Source organism: Crocuta crocuta, unplaced genomic scaffold (assembly GCF_008692635.1).
Source record: "Crocuta crocuta isolate KB4526 unplaced genomic scaffold, BGI_CrCroc_1.0 scaffold36, whole genome shotgun sequence".
In the NCBI taxonomy this organism is placed as follows: domain Eukaryota; kingdom Metazoa; phylum Chordata; class Mammalia; order Carnivora; family Hyaenidae; genus Crocuta; species Crocuta crocuta.
This window is the reverse complement of record NW_027532203.1, coordinates 15860727-15877277: the sequence shown is the minus strand read 5'-3', so window position 1 is coordinate 15877277 and position 16551 is coordinate 15860727. Positions and strand designations below refer to the sequence as shown.

Here is a 16551-nt window from a genome sequence, read left to right as displayed (position 1 = left end):
CAGTGCGAGGAAGAAAACAACTGTCTTTTCGTGTTGATAACCACGTAACAAGTAGAACAATGGTGTGCCCTACACCCTCCATCTCTAGCGTCTGCTGCCTTAAGGCCAACGCTGCATGTTCAGCAAAATATGGACAGTGAACAAATTATCACTGTTTTATTAAGCATGTTTCTATTATGAAGGACCACTCCTGTCCTCCTGAGATCATTAACCCCTTTAGAAATAAGTCTTAGATCAAATAAAAAGGAAACAAAGTTTTGGCTGAGGAGGAAGCACAAACAGGAATAAATGCATCAAGTAATCTTCAGTTACTGCAAAAGTTTAAACGTGATGATCATGGGGAACAGTAACAGATCAGGAAAGTGGAGACCTCAACAACACAGCAAAGAGGGTAACAGCGCTAAATATCAAAAATTTTTGACAGAACTGAAATGTTCATGGTAAGCCAAAAACAAAAAAACAATCAAACAAACAAAAAAACCACTTATCACCTACTTAAATGAGGCTCATTAAACAAATTACACGTGACTCAATTCTAGAATTGGGCAGGCTTAAATTCTCCCAGATATTTTAAGGAGTCATTGCTGACAGAAATGCAAATTTTAAAAGCAAAGTGTACAAAACAAAACACAAGAGGTCCATGCAATTTATGTTATTATATAATGGGTAAATCTCAGTTCTAATCAGAAATCTCACTTTTTAAGTATTAGAGAATAATTATCTTTCCTGAAATTTCTGTAATTGTCATTGTAAAATGCAATTCTTTTATTTGTTCTTATTTCTAGAACTGAATGAAAGACAAGGCTGATGTGTCACATTATGATTCATTAATTCTTCATTAATGGTGGTTTGGCTGTTCGGAACCCAGAAGATTTTGCATCCCAGTAATCATTTATTCATATAGCCCATGCCTGTCAGGAATCCATACCCTACAGTCAACTGGCTAAATTTTTAGTTGAGTCAGGGCTTAAAGCCAAATCTTGAAAAAAAAATATCTTGCTACAGGGTAGCGCCTATCTACATAGGTGGTCACCTCTGAGACATTTGCTAATATATTCAGTTATGACATCAATTATAAAGAATCAGCTGCAGTGGTTTATAATTTTACATCTCACTCTAGGTGCCAGATTCACAAAGAAATAGTTTTACTTTGTTAAAGCTAAGACCATGCCTATTAATAAATACAAAGTCTGACAACCTTGAGGAAAGAGTGTATATTTACAACACAGAGTAGTTCTCCTTCAAAATTAATTGGGCCAAACAACTTACAAGAGGAGAAGTATTTAGCTTTGGATCCTCCTTTCTTCCCACAGAATTCTGTTAAAGCTACAGGAGTGAAGGGTGGAGGGTTTGATGTTGGGAGGTAGGGAAAGCTGACAGCACATAAGAATACTGACTCAACATAACACCAAGTTTCCTAACAAGCTGAAAAATCCCTTCCCCCCAAACTCCTAAACAGCACTAAGCGATCTCTCTTATGTGCTCCCACGGGTCTATGGGTAAAAGTTCCAGCAGATCTTTTATTACGCCGTATTCCGGTTCATGCATCATGCAACAAATATTTACAAAAAACGTATTCTTACTGTGTCTAGACAGGCATAATGCCACATATTGGAGACACATCCACCAACAAATAGAGAAGACTCCTGCTTTTACGGACCATACAATTTAGTGGAGAAAAGAGAACTCAAGAAATAATTACATCAGAAAGGGCCATAAAGAAAAAGAGCAAGTAACAATGTGAAAGGATTAAAGGGGATTCTAGTTTTAAAGCTCTTCTAAAATAGTGACATTAAGTTAAGCCCTAAAGCATGACTGGTGCGCAGTTATTTGCAGACAAGTCTCTTTCTTACTAGAACACGTGAGATTCTAGCAAGGGATCCTTTCAGTTTGTAGTTATTTGTATTCGCAACCCCAGTACATAACAGTCACTCCATGGATAAATGGATACAGAGACAGAGGGATCTTTAATGCCCTGATTTTTATTGGAACTGATTGGGGCTTCCTGAATAGATGCATCAGCATTCGTAGCTTGGAATAGCAAAAAGGGGAGAAATGGGTTGAGGTCATGTAATACCTGATCACAATACAAAAGAACACTCATTGCAAGAAAAATGTAAAGGGAATTTCATGAACCCAGAATGCTGGTGACGGAGAGGGTATCCTCTATTCATTTTTCTGACCAGCATCCATTAATAGCAGTAAAACAGGAATAAAGTACACAAAGGACGATCTGATGGAATGACTTAATACCATGAAGATAACAATTCTTCACAAATTGTTGAAGAAATTACACAAATTAGTCTTACAGTCAATGCAGGAACTTTTTCAGGGACGTCCTAAACGGACTTTAAACTTTTTATGGAAGAGTAAACATGGCTAAGTCAACCTTGAAAATGAAGAGTGAAGAGAGGGCCTTTTACTACCAGGTATCAAGCCATGCTATGCAGCTGTAACAATAAAAACAGCATGGTATTTGCACATGCAAAAAAAGAGACAAATGAATGAAATCCACCTAAGATCCATATGTATGGCTCGCACCTGTGGTGTAGACATAAACAACAGACAGTAAAGATGGATACACAAATCAATGAGGACAGAAGAGATTGGACAGAAGACTGGCTCATTTCACAAAGAAAACAATGATGGATCCCTGTCAAAAACCTACTACAGATAGATTAAAGACCTGGATGTGAACGGTAAAGCTAAAGTTAACACAAGAAAACGTACGATAAGTTTCTAACAGAGGGACAAGAAGGGACTTCTTAAATAAAAGCCTAAGAGCAGAAACCTTAAAGCCAAAAAATACACTTTATCACATCAAAACTGAGGATTTTTGCTCAACAAATGAAACACTGGACAAAGGCAACAGGCAGATGATACAGAGAGGAAGAATAAGAAACTAATATCTAGAATATTGCCAGCAACTCCTGCAAATGGCCAAGAAAAAGGCAAGACTGCCATTAGGAAATAAGAACAAAATATGTAAAAAGTTTAAGACAATGTGATATCCCTTTATGCTGTAGAAAATAAAGTCTCATGTACTCCTGATAAAAATATTAACCAGAGAAGTCATCTTTAGAAAGCAACCCATGTCCCAAATATGTATATATGCCAAAGAAAAAATCACAGCACCTGTCAGAGGACTGTGGCCGGCAAACTCTAAAACAACCCCCAATACTCCCTGCTTCCTGCTATTCATATGCCCTTATGTACTGGCTCCCCTTGAGTGTAGGCTGAATCTAATAACTCACTTCTAACCACTTTCAAGGGGAGATTAACTTACAAAGCTACTATAGCTTGTACTGGGTACCCTCTCTTGCTCTTTTTTTTTTTTCCTTTATGTGGGGGAAACCAGCCACCTTGTGGTGAGCTGACACATGGCTAAGTCTACCTGGCAAAACTAAGAGAGGACTCCAGTCAACAGCCAGTGAAGAACTGAGGCCCTTAGTCCAATTTCCCTAGAGGAACCAAATCCTGCCGACAGCAAGTGAGAAATCAAGAAAGGAGGTCTCCCCTCCCTAGATGAGGCTTCTGATGAGGCCACAGCCCCAGCAATAAGCTTAACTACAACCTCAAGAGGTATCTCAGTCAGAGGCACCACACCAGCTGTACCTGCCCTCCTGATCCTAACAAACTATGAAACAATTCATTATTTATGGTGTTTCAAAGTTGGAGAAAGCCCCGGTGTCCATCACTGAAGAACTGGATAAACAAAATGTGGTGGATATACACAATGGAAGTTTTAATAGCAACAGACTAAATGTTCACTTAGCATCACAGGTAACTCTTAAAAACAGTTCTGCAAGGAATAAGTAAACAGAAAGAGTTCTATAACAATTCTACTTATGTACATTAAAAATCCATGTACATGTAACATTTAATTGAGCATATACACATAAAAATAATGCATTAAACACATTTAAAATGGCTGTTTATGGGAAAGAAGAGCAGCACGGAATGAGGATAAGTGGAAATAAGTGAATAGATGAATATCAAATGGAGGGCGGGATGGACCTTACATGAAGCAGTGATGACAATGACCCTTGAATTGAAGAATGTGATCTATTCAACCCTATGCCTCATGTGTCCAAAATCAGGGACAGCGGGACAAAGGGAGGCATCAGAGGTTGGGAGATGTATTGGACATGGGGAAATGCTTTGGTCAATTCAGGAAACAAGGAACATGTAATAAATTACCTCGCTAGAACATCATGAGGACCACAATGAAAACAGTGACAACAGGAATGGAAAAGAGCAAGCGGACTTGAATGATATTGAACAAAACCAACAACACTCAGTGACAGACTGGATGCTAAAGTGGGCAAGAAAGACTCAGACTAATCAAAGAAGACAGGCTTCTAGATTTAGAACTCACAGACAGTATATCAACCTAAATCAAGAACACTGCAAATGGACGATCACTTTACATGTACTTACATGTACTGAAGATGTTTCCTTCTATTCCTAGTTTTCTAAGGGCTTTTTTTTTTTCATGAATGGATGTTGAATTTGGTCAAATGCTTTTTCCACACTTACTGAGACACTCATACGGCTTTTCTAATTTATTCTGCCAATGTGGCATATTATGTTGATGGATTTTCAAGTGTGAACAATATCATATTCTTCAGATAAGCCCCGCTTGTGTATGATGTTATGTCCTTTACCATATATTATTGGATACAACGTACTAATTTTTTTTTAAAAAGAGGTTTCTCCCATATTGATAAGAGATACTAGTCTGTAATTTTCTTTTTATGTGATGTTTGTTAGGTTTTAGTATCCGGGTTATGCTAGCCTTAGAAAACATGTTACCCATCTGCTTCTGAAACTACTTTATTGAAATATTTGCCTCACGATGTAATATGGAGCAAAGATAGTAGAATATTATGTATTGTATGAATGAATATACATGCAGATGCTAACAGGCAAAATATTTAAAAAGTAATCTTGAGAGATGAGATTATAGGTAACTATTTTATTATTTTTTTAACGTTTATCTATTTTTGAGACAGAGAGAGACAGAGCATGAGCGGGGGAGGGGTAGAGAGAGAGAGAGATACACAGAATCTGAAGCAGGCTCCAGGCTCTAAGCTGTTAGCACAGAGCCCGATGTGGGGCTCGAACTCACAAGCCATGAAATCACAACGCGGGCTGAAGTCGAACGCCTAACCGACTGAGCCACTCAGGTGCCCGTTTTTATTATTTTTAATTTAAAGTTTTTAAATGGGAAGAGCATGAAAAAAAATGAGTACAAGAAATATTTGCTCCAAATTGGCTGTCTCTACTGGGAAATTTCCGGGACAACAAGTGAGTGATGATAGCGTGAGAATAATTTCTAACCTCATTTTAACCATAGGTCTTCTTACCGATTCTTCTCTTCTCACTTCATTGTAAACAATCAAAGTAACAGAGATTTGTAATGAGGGACAAACAATCTAGCATGAGTGTCTTCATGCTTGTAGATTGCAATAACAAACTAACAGAGACTGGGTGGGTCACAAGCTATAGAAATTTATTTCTCACAGTTCCAAAGGCTAGAAAGTCCTAGATCAAGCCACCTGCAAATTCAGTGTCTGATGAGAGCTTTCTGGTTCACAAACAGTGAGCATCCTTTTTTTATGTTTTTATTCTTGTTTTTTTAAGTTCACAGTGAGCATTCATTTTTTTTTTATGTGTTTATTCTTGTTTTTTTAAGTAAGCTCCATGTCCAGCATGGAGTCCAACATGGGGCTTGAACTCGTGACCCTGAGATCAACACCTGAGCTGAGATCAAGAGTTGGACACTCAACCGACTGAACCACCCAGGTGTCCCTGACGGCATACATCTTTTTGCTGTGTTATCACATGGTGGAAGGGGGGCAAGGAAGCTTTCTTGGGTATCTTTTACATGGGCACTAATCCCATTCATGAGGTCTCTGTCCTCATGACCTAATCAGCCCCCCAATACCATCACCTTGTAGGTTAGGTTTCAACATAAGAATTTTGGAGGGACACAGGCATTCAGGCCATAGCAATGAGTCCGCCACACTTGCTGTATCTGCAGAGAAAGAGAATCAATAGTATAGGAACAGGTATATAGGAAAAGAGATTTACTCTAAGGCAATGGCTCACACAATTACGGAAGTTGAGAGGTCCATCACTTGCCATCCACAAGGCGAAGGCCCAGGAAAAGCCACTGGTGTGGTCCCAGTCCAAACCCAAAGGCCTGAGAACCAGAAAAAAACCCCAATCTAAGTCAGAAGACCCATGAATCAGGAGCACCAATGTCTAAGGACATGAGAAGACAGACATCTCAGCTAAAGCAAGAGATTAAATTTGTCTCCTTCCTCCACCTTTGTGTTTTATCCATGCCCTCAAAGGACTAGATGATACCAGCACTGGGGAGTATGCTCTTTCTCACTCAGTCTACTGATTCTAATGCTAACTGCTTCCAGAAACACACTCACGGATACACCCAGAAATAATGAAATAATGTCTGACCTCTAGGCACCCCTCAGCTTGGTTAAGCTGTCACACAAAATTAACTGTCACACTTGCCAATCAAAGCTGTATGTTAAGCTTTTAAATACTGGCTGAGGGCACAGTGTCACCGATTCTGTCAAATAAACACTATTTGAAAGACTTTATACCTAAAATTTTGTCCCTTCCTAAGAAACAAACCACATTCTAACACTCACAGACACCTAGTATGTAATAACTACCAAAAGCAAATACACATTTGAGTCAAAACTTTTTACTCAAAATAAAGCTTAGTGGCACAGCACACACAGTATATACTATTCTTATTTCAAAATAGCCTACAAATATGAGCCCAAGACGTCTCATATGTCAAGATACCATTTAATATTAAGAAAAATATAAGATTTAGAGAAACAAAAAGAATTAATGCCTGAAAAGAAGAGCGTCTAGCATCTTTTTGTTTGCGTAGAATAAAAAACAGGTCAAGTACATCACAGTCACTCAGATTTGATAATGACTGAAGCAACAATGATCTGTCCTATGAGGAATCTATTGAAGAGCCAAGCAGGCCCTTCTTATTTGTAAATCATTGTTACACAAGTTAAGAATGGGACTCCAGCAATCCAATACCAAACATACAGTGATACATGTACTGTTGAAACAACTGCATAGCCTTCTTTCAGAAGGAAAAAACACTTGAATCTACACCTCAGACCCTCTACTAAAGAAAATAACGCATGAAGGCTGGATAAGGAGTACCTGGTTAGGGTGGAAGGGTAAGGAATAGTGAGGCTACACTGCTACTACAGACGCCCAAAATTATGTTTACACAGATCAAAGCTTACTTCTCAGCCAGTTAGCAATCAGATCAAGCAGGACCTACTTAGGAAGATCATCCAAAGGCTCTGCTGGGAAGAAAGCTCGGTTACCCTTTGCACGTGCTTCTGAGTTTGTTCCAATTATCATTTCCCATCAGGGAGAAGGGAGGAAAATGCACTCCCAGGAAAGTCATTTCTTTTTAATTGTATATACCAATTCCTCTGGTACACCCATAGCTCACTGGCAAGCCAGCCTGAGGAATGTCATCTCTGCCTGGACAGCCACTGCCCAGCCAAGTTCTAATAAAGAGGAGGAGAATGCATTTGGGGGACCACTGATGACCTATCACAGATGTGTTACAATTTTAAATAAGAAGACTCAACGCGAAGCTGACAGTTGAGCAAAGACTTGAAAAAAGCAAGGAGGCACAGGAAGAGTCTGCCAGGGAGAGGGAGCAGCACATGTCAAGGCCCTGAGGTAAAAACATACCTAGCATATTCAAGGAATGCTAAAGAAGCCAGTGGGGCTAGAATGAAATGTGCAAGATGGCAAGTAGAAAGAGAAAGGGTCAAGAAAGCTAACAATGAGCCAGCTTATAAATCCAAAGGCCTAGAGGCTTTAAAAGATTCATAAATTAAGATTCTTTAAAATCATCTTTAAAAACTTACCATATCAAAACAGAAGCATGCTATAAGCTTCTGTCAAAGTCAAAGGCAAATTTAGAGGGGCACCTGGCTGTCTTGGTTGGTAGAACTTACAACTCTTGACCTCAAAGTTGTGGGTTCGAGTCCCCTGTAGGTATAGAGATTACTTAGGGGAGCCTGGGTGGCTCAGTCAATTAAGCATCCAACTTCAGCTCAGGTCATGATCTCACCACTTAAGGGTTCGAGCCCCATGTCAGAGCCTGGAGCCTGCTTCGGATTCTGTGTCTCCCTCTTTCTGCNAAAAAAAAAGAAAGGCAAATTCAGAAAAACTATACTTTAAATTCATATCACAAAGGGGCAATGGGAGTCCTATAATTAGATGGTAACGACAGTTGCACAACTTTCGTGAGTACACTAACAACCATCTAATGATATACTTTCAATGGGTAAATCTGGAGGTGGTTGAATATCCCCACAACAAAAATGAGAAAGCTCTTTAAATGCTTGTGCACAGAAGCTGCCTGGAATAAGTTGCTGATTGGAAAAAGAAGAAAGTTCAGAACAGTATGTATCACTTCCTGCCTTCTGTGTGGCTGCAGGGAGAAATAAGACTGTGCTCATAACTGCATGGTCACTGCATGGACATCTTCAGGAAAGATACAGAAGAGACTAGTAACAGTGGTGACATGCGGAAGCAAACGGGACAGCTGGAGGGGTGTGGGACCAGAAGAGACAGGAGAGTGTTCATTTAGGTGTCTGGATATTTTAAAAATATGCTCTAAAATTAAATTAATCAAGAACTAAAAACAGAGGACTGTCATAAATGTTAAAATTAAACTTTCATCGATTCACATCTGATGACATAGTGAAGTAAGAGCAAACAAAAGATTAAATCACATTGTGCTGTGATGTAGAAGTCAGTGATCCAAAATTAGGAGATTTAGGGTCTGCTTCTAAGCTATTAAACTCATTCTGTTAATGTCAACAAATAATTCCTCTGGGTCTCAGCTTTCCGATTTTTAAATAAGTACATTGGGCAAGGTGGTGTCTAATGCCATTTCTTGCTGCAACTTTCTATACTGCTCAAAAAAGGGGATTGGGGGCAATGTTAGATTTCTGTGAAAACAAAATTTTAAATGTATTAATTGGCCTACGCTACGTGCCAAACAATCAGGGAAAAGAGCCAGACAGGCCAATACTACTTGAAAGAAACCAAAATGCTACCACGCTGAGCGTGGTGGTTTTTAAAAGATGAAAAATGTTGTAAAGCCAACAGATCTTTCTTGTTTTAATGTCCTTGTATGATCTTCAGAAGATCTGCATCACACAATCGCCAAAACAAAGTCAACTTGAAAAAGCCAAAGTGTTGCTCTGGCTGCCATATTATCCCAAGAACTTTCCACCATCTGGGCTGGAAATGTCCTAAAACAAACTACTGTTGGAGCAAGTTATTAATTTCATGTGAAGAAAAAAAAAAAAAAGGCAGGCGCCTTGACCTCGTGCTGCTCTGCTAGGGCAGAGTGGGCCACTTGGATAAAGACAAAAGCCTTCATGAAATGGGTGTTAGTGTTGGCAAAGGACAGAGTCAACGAATACGGAGGGAAAAACATCCTCGTTTTTTTACTTACTGTTGGATAAGAAAACGGACAATACTGTAAATGGAACATAAGTTTAACAAAAACAACTGACAAATTCAAATGATTAAGACCAAAATTTAGAAATATCAGTGTCACACCACCAAGGATACTGTGAAAGTAAAATACGCAGAAAGACTAAAAAGTGGTGCAGTGTATCACTGATGCTGTCAGTAGTGGAGGGGCTCGTTTTAAAAGTTAAAATCAAAGACATGGTATAACCTCCCTCTCATTTATACAAACCTTTTTTTTATTTCAAATTTTTTTAAATGCTTTATTTATTTTTTAGAGAGATTGTGAGAGAGACAGCGTGAGCAGGGGAGGGTCAGAGAAAGAGGGAAATACAGAATCTGAAGCAGGCTCCAGGCTCTGAGCTGTTAGCACAGAACCCGATACCGGGCTCTAACCCACAAACTGTGAGATTATGACCTGAGTCGAAGTCGGACCCTTAAGTGACTGAGCCACCCAGGCCCCCTTCATTTTTNGACCTCAGGGGGAAAGCTCTCAGTTTTTCCCTGTTGAGGATGATGTTAGCTGAAGGCTTCTCATAGATGGCTTTGATGATGTTTAAGTAGGTTCCTTCTATCCCGACTTTTAGAGTCTTCATTAAGAAGGGATGCTGTATTTTGTCGAATGCTTTTTCTGCATCTATTGACAAGATCATATGGTTTTTATCTTTTCTTTTATTGATGTGATGTATCACATTGATTGATTTGCGAATGTTGAACCAGCCCTGTAACCCAGGAATGAATCCCACTTGATCTTGGTGGATGATTCTTTTTATGTGCTGCTGGATTCGATTTGCAAGGATCTTGTTGAGGATTTTTGCATCCGTCATTTATACAAATCTTAATAGTGGAACAGAAAGTGCCTGGAGATTACAAGTCAAAAAAATCTGGATTCTAGTCTCAGAACTGTCACTCACTACACCTTCATAAGACATCTCACCTGTCAACTTCATCTTATGTAAAAATCAAGGGGTCGGACCAAATAAACTCAAATATCCATTCCATGTTTTCATGGTTTCTCAAAGAACCAGTGCTCTATACATAACAATGCATCAATTGCACCAATAAAATATAGCTATATAACTTCTTGAAATGGTTATATGGATGTCCATAGTGCAATTATGCCAACTGAAAATGTTGCATTCATAAGACAAGAAACAGAGAAAAAAGGGCTCTCAGGAACTGAAAATGATTTTGCTAAACCTTCACTAAATGGCTTCTGAGTACATGAAGAGATGTTCGATCTCACTTGTAATGAGAAAATATGTGTAAGAATCACACTATGATTTCCATTTTTAACTTACAAAACATTTGATGCAATATTGGCAAGGCTCTGTTAAATGATTCTGGTAGACTATAATTGGTATAATCTAGGGTGCCTGGGTGGCTCAGTCGGTTGAACGTCCAACTTCAGTTCAGGTCATTATCTGGTAATCGATGGGTTCGAGCCCCACATCAGGCTCCGTGCTGACAGTGTAGAGCCTGCTTGGGAGTCTCTCTCTCCTCTCTCTCTCTCTGCCCATCCCCCCATGCTCTCTCTCTCTGTCTCAAAATAAAATAAACTTCAAAAAAAATTACTGATATAATCTCTTTAGGGGATAGTTTGGGTTTTTTAAACCAAACTTATATTTTTATCAAATTTTAAAATGTACACACTTAATACCACTTCTAAAATTTATATGATGGCCATATCTGTATACGTGCATCAAGTTAATTTATGTGTATGTAGTCTATCCCAAAAACGGAATTATTATTCAGTGCTAAAAATAAATGAGCTATAAAGCCATGAACATGGAAAAACCTGAAATGAATAATGCTAACTAAACAAAGCTAATTGGAAAAGGCTACACACTGCATGGTTCCAACTGTATGACATTCTACAAAAGGCACAACTAGGGCGACAGTAGAAGGATCAGGCAGCGAGGGGATGAACAGGCAGAGCACAGAGGACTTGTAGGGCAGTGAATCTACTCCTATAATAATGTAATGGCGGATGCAGCTCATCACCTGCTTGTTAAAACCCATTCAATGTATAACACGCAAAGAGTGAGCCCTCATGTCAACCATGTCTTCGGGTGATGATGTGTCAGTGCAGGTTCCCCCACAGGAGCAATCGTCCTACCCTGGGGTGGGATGTTGTAGCAGGTGGGGGGTGCTACCCAAGTGCGGGGACAAGGGTTATATGGGAATTCCCTGTGCTTCCTGCTCAACTTTGCTGTGAACCAAAAACTGCTCTGAAAAACAAAGCCTACTAATTAAAAGAAAAAGAAACAGTGTTATATAGAAATATACATAAAGGTATGATAAAGGTAGAGATTCCTATAAACCACCCAAACAGCTAAGAATCAAAAATGACTATCTCTGGGGTAGAAAGAAATAAAAGGGATAGGACAAAGAGCACAGCCCTCTGTGCTGTTTTTTTTCCAAAGCCACATGCACACATGTATCACCACTTAAAATAATTCCATCAGGGGGACCTGATGGTTCAGTTAGTTAAGTGTCTGACTCTCGATTTCAGTTCAGGTCATGATCTCTCAGTTTATAAGTTCAAACCCCATGCTGGGCTCTGTGCTAACAGTGCGGAGCCTGCTTGGGATTCTCTCTCTCTCCCCCTCTCTACTCCTACCTTCACACATGGGCTTGCCCACTGTCTCTCTCTCAAAACAAATAAATTGAAAAATAAATAAAACACAATAATTTCATCAGTATCAATGGCTAGTATTAAATATCTATATGTAATGTAATCTGGATTATACCTGAAAAGAAGTTACTCTGTCAAGAATGAACTTACATAAGTGACACAAAATTAGAAAGAAAAAAAAAATCAATTCTTTGCTGGAAGAATTAAAATTTGCAATTATTACTGTCAAACTTCCTTGCTTATATTATGCTATCCGTGTATTAATAAAAGGAAAAGAAATTAACAAATGTATTCCGTACCAGTCTTGGTTTTATAACAGTAAAAATTCTTTGAAGGCAGAGTCTGTGTTTTCAAGGCCACCTAAGAATCCTGTAAACTGACCTCAGGAAAGGCACATCCCTTCTATGTTAGTGACATCATATAGAAGATGAAAGGGCTGGGATAAAGAAAAGCTGAATTCTAGTTCTAAAGATCCAATGATTATCTGGCTCATAAACTGCAAGGAAAATATGGAAAAAAGGGGGCAAAATGACAGCCAGGATTCAGTACTCCACTTTTGCTGCTGCTAATCTTTCACACCAAAGGCAGCTGGCCCCAGGCCTCCCAGGAAGCCAGACATGACCGAAACTTCCTTCAGTTCCCATGTGATGCAGCCTTTTTCTCTGGAATGTTAGACACCACGTGTCCTGTGCCCACTATACTCGTTCATGACCCACGGCTGCTCCTTTTCACTGAGAAGTTTAAACTAGGAAAATTAACTCAGAGAGCAAATACCTTCAATGTTTTTCTTGAGTACTCAGGATGTGTAAGACAATACACTTTTATAATCCTGAAGCATTTTAAAATTGACAAAAGCATCTTCAAGTGCACTGCTCTGGTCCTCAACACAACCCTCAGCAGCACAGTAGGCGGTGAGAACACTAGGCAGACCCGATCCCAGGTTCAGGCGCTCCCTCCGCTGCTGGCCGCCCTGCTGCATCTTAAGGACGTGATGCGCGGCCTGGCCGTTCCGGGAGTCGATTGCCAAACTCATGTACTTCGACTTCCTTATCTAATCATGCACTTCAACATCCTTATCTAAAATACTGAACAGCTGAACTAGAGGTCTTCAAATGTCTTTTCCAAGTATCAATTTCTGATCTATTACCCACCCCTAATTTTAAAATGAGAAAATCGAGCCATGGAGGACATTCCTGGCTAGCAGGAGAGCTGGGAGTGAAGCCCGATCTTCTGGATTCAGAATCTGTAATGTCTTTTCCTATCACATAGTATGTCCTACACTTCTTAATAACAGTCAGTTAACACAATTATGAGTGATCTGTGCGCATAACTTATAAAATTAACATTATTTGTGGGACTGGATGTGTTCTAGTCGGACTTCAGTAAACGTGGTAAACATCTACATATATTTTAAAAATCTAACTGAGAACTCCCTCTTCGCCACACCAGACTTCAGTAAACATGGCAAAAGTTTACAGAAATCAATTTTCAAACTAAAAAGCTGCTGGGAACTTAATATATAATACTGTCTTGGCATATGAAAATGCTATCACCTTTAATTCAGTGCTTGTAAAGACAAGAATCCCTAATTCAACCAAAAAGCTATTTCCCCACAGCATCTACAACTTAAACCAGCCAGTGCTCTGTCGAGGCTGGATCGGGGAAGGGTATAGGTGTCCAGATGCGGGAAAGGCATTCTCCCTAAAGTGAAGCCCTTCACTGCCAACCAAGGGTCCTCTAGTTCCCTTGCTCTCCCCCATCAACTATAGCCTTCATACACCATTCATGGCTTTTCAGACTCAAGAACCATCTTCTCTCTGTCTCTCTCTCTCTTTTTATGTTTTATTTATTTCTGAGAGAGACAGCATGAGCAGGGGAGGGTCAGAGAGAGAGGGAGATACAGAATCTGAAACAGGCTCCAGGCTCTTAGCTAGCTGTCAGCACAGAGCCCAATTTGGAGCTCAAACCCACAAGCAACGAGATCATGACCTGATCCGAAGTCGGATACCCAACCGACTGAGCCACCCAGGCGCCCCTCGAACCACCTTCTCAATGTTAGCACCAAAGTTTTTTGAATTTTCAAATTTTCCACAGTACAACGTCTAAGCCAATATCATTAGTTTATGGGTCAAATAAATATGCATCTCATATCATTTAATTACACTTCAGAAACCCTATGGATAAAGTGATTTAATAAATAAGATTCTTATTCAGTTTCATCCCTTCCCAAACACTTCCAGAATGGATCTTAGAAAAATAGCTATAAAAGTATATTCTGTTATATCTAAACATAGTCAAACTGTCACTCCTTCTAAATTTCAAGTCTTTGCCTCATCAAACAACACAGCTTGTCCATCCCTAATCTCCCACAAACCCTCTGCTCTAATCAAACTAATGCACTTACGAGGGTGCCTGCATGGCTCAGTCGGTTGGACATCCAACTCTTGATTTCAGCTCAGGTCATGATCCCAGGGTCATGAAATCCACACTTAGCATGGAGCCTGCTTGGGAGTCAGTCTCTCTCGCTCTCGCTCTCTCTTTCTTTCCCCCCTCCCCTGTTTGTGCTCTCTCTTGCTCTCTTACATACACACACACACACACACACACACACACACACACACAAATGCACTTATAATTTTTCCAATACACTGTTTATACTCAAGAGGTCTTAGGCCGGCTCCTCGATGGCTGAGCCGCTGCTAATCACGACAGTGCCAATGACTGTAGCACTCAGCCACTGTTCCCCTCCTGGGCTATCTTTCTACGTACTTAATCCATCTCCTAGCTCCTAGCTCTCTAGACGTCACATCTTTCTTTTCGAGGACCTCGTACAGTATTCCCAATAGAGGTTTCTGAGGATGAACTTAATAAAAGAGATTATTCTACTATAATGGGATAATCTGAGGACTACTGAGGTACAAAGTGGACTGTTCCTAAACTCAATGGCCCCAGACTACTCAGCATTTATAACTAATCTACCATTTGCTTAAGTATTGTCAGACGTTATTTCTCAGTGTTTCTGTTTCTATAGCCCTTTTCTACTACTACTGTCTACAAGACACCTCGTTTTTATAGTACAACATAGCAACCGCAAAGGGCATTTGCAGTGAAATGTGCCTTAGCACAATACTGTTTGCACACAGACTAGATGATGGCACGCTGAGCAGGTTGTGCCCCGACTATCTTACCCAAGTGACAAATGTCTGCTGAGCCTACCACGTGCCAGCTGCCTGAACACGGCGCGTAACAGCAATGAGCAGAGTAAGTGCGGACACAGAACAGCCCTTGTTTTCACAGAGCGTTCCTCCTAACTTTATTTAGGGAACACAAGTGAGGAAAAATAACAGCTAATATGGAAAGTAGTGATGAGTGTAGAGACAAAAAACAAAGCATGAAGGCAGAACAGAGAATGAGAGGGTCCTATTTCAGGGCGGTCAGAGCAGCGTTTCTAAGAGGTAGGCCTCCTCAGAGCAGAAGGGAGCATGAAGATGAGGCCTTGAGCCACGTGGGTATCTGAGGGGGGTGGTCAAGGCAGAAGAAAAGAGAGCAAAGGCCCTGGAGACAGGAGTGGGGTGGCCCATTCTAAACTAGCAAGGACACCCTGTGTGGCTGAAACTGCATGGGGGACATGGATGAGGTCAGCAGAGAACGTCAGTACGCCCAGACTTGAGCGGTACACAAAGTCAACTGCACAGGGAGACACACCCAGAAAACGGCGACCGTTTAGGAATATCTCGTCCAAAAGAAAAATGTTCTTAGATTAAATTATAACTGGAAAATCTGCAAATCGGGGCCAGGCTGAGAATTCAACAGCCCCAGTCCTCAGTGAGTTCACAGGATCATAAAGAGAACATGGAAAGGATGTCAGAAGGAGGGGCTGTACATCCGACGTGGGGACCGACCTCACAGGGACCTGTATGGGATGGTGGCACTAGAGAAAGGGTAGGGCCAGGGCTGAAAGGGCATCATCATATACAGCTAAGAGTGACAGCTTTCACAAAACCACCACCAAAACCAGATAAAAAGACAGACACGTTAAGAAATCCAATTCAAGGGGCGCCTGGGTGGCTATGGCAGTTAAGCACCTGACTTGATTTCAGCTCAGGTCAGGATGGCACAAGGAGCCCTACGCTGGGCTCTGCACTGCCAGATTCTTGGGATTCTCTCTCTGCCTCTCCCCTGCATGCATGCTCTCTCAAATAAATAAACTTAGGGGAAAAAAAAAAAAAGAAATCCACTTCAAGTTTTCAAAACAACTTCTATTTCATAATAAGACAGCATCATGAGTAAACCTAAGTACTGGGCCCGTCCTGTGTAGAGGTTACGCTTCTGCTCTGCGGCTG

At 40.4% G+C, this 16551-nt stretch overlaps 1 protein-coding gene across 3 annotated transcripts in view; it reads right to left on the bottom strand.

Annotated features, from left to right (window-relative positions):
- Window positions 1–16551, bottom strand: part of DYM (dymeclin) — a 338993-nt gene that overhangs the window by 238730 nt on the left and 83712 nt on the right. The gene's annotated exons all lie outside the window — the stretch shown is intronic.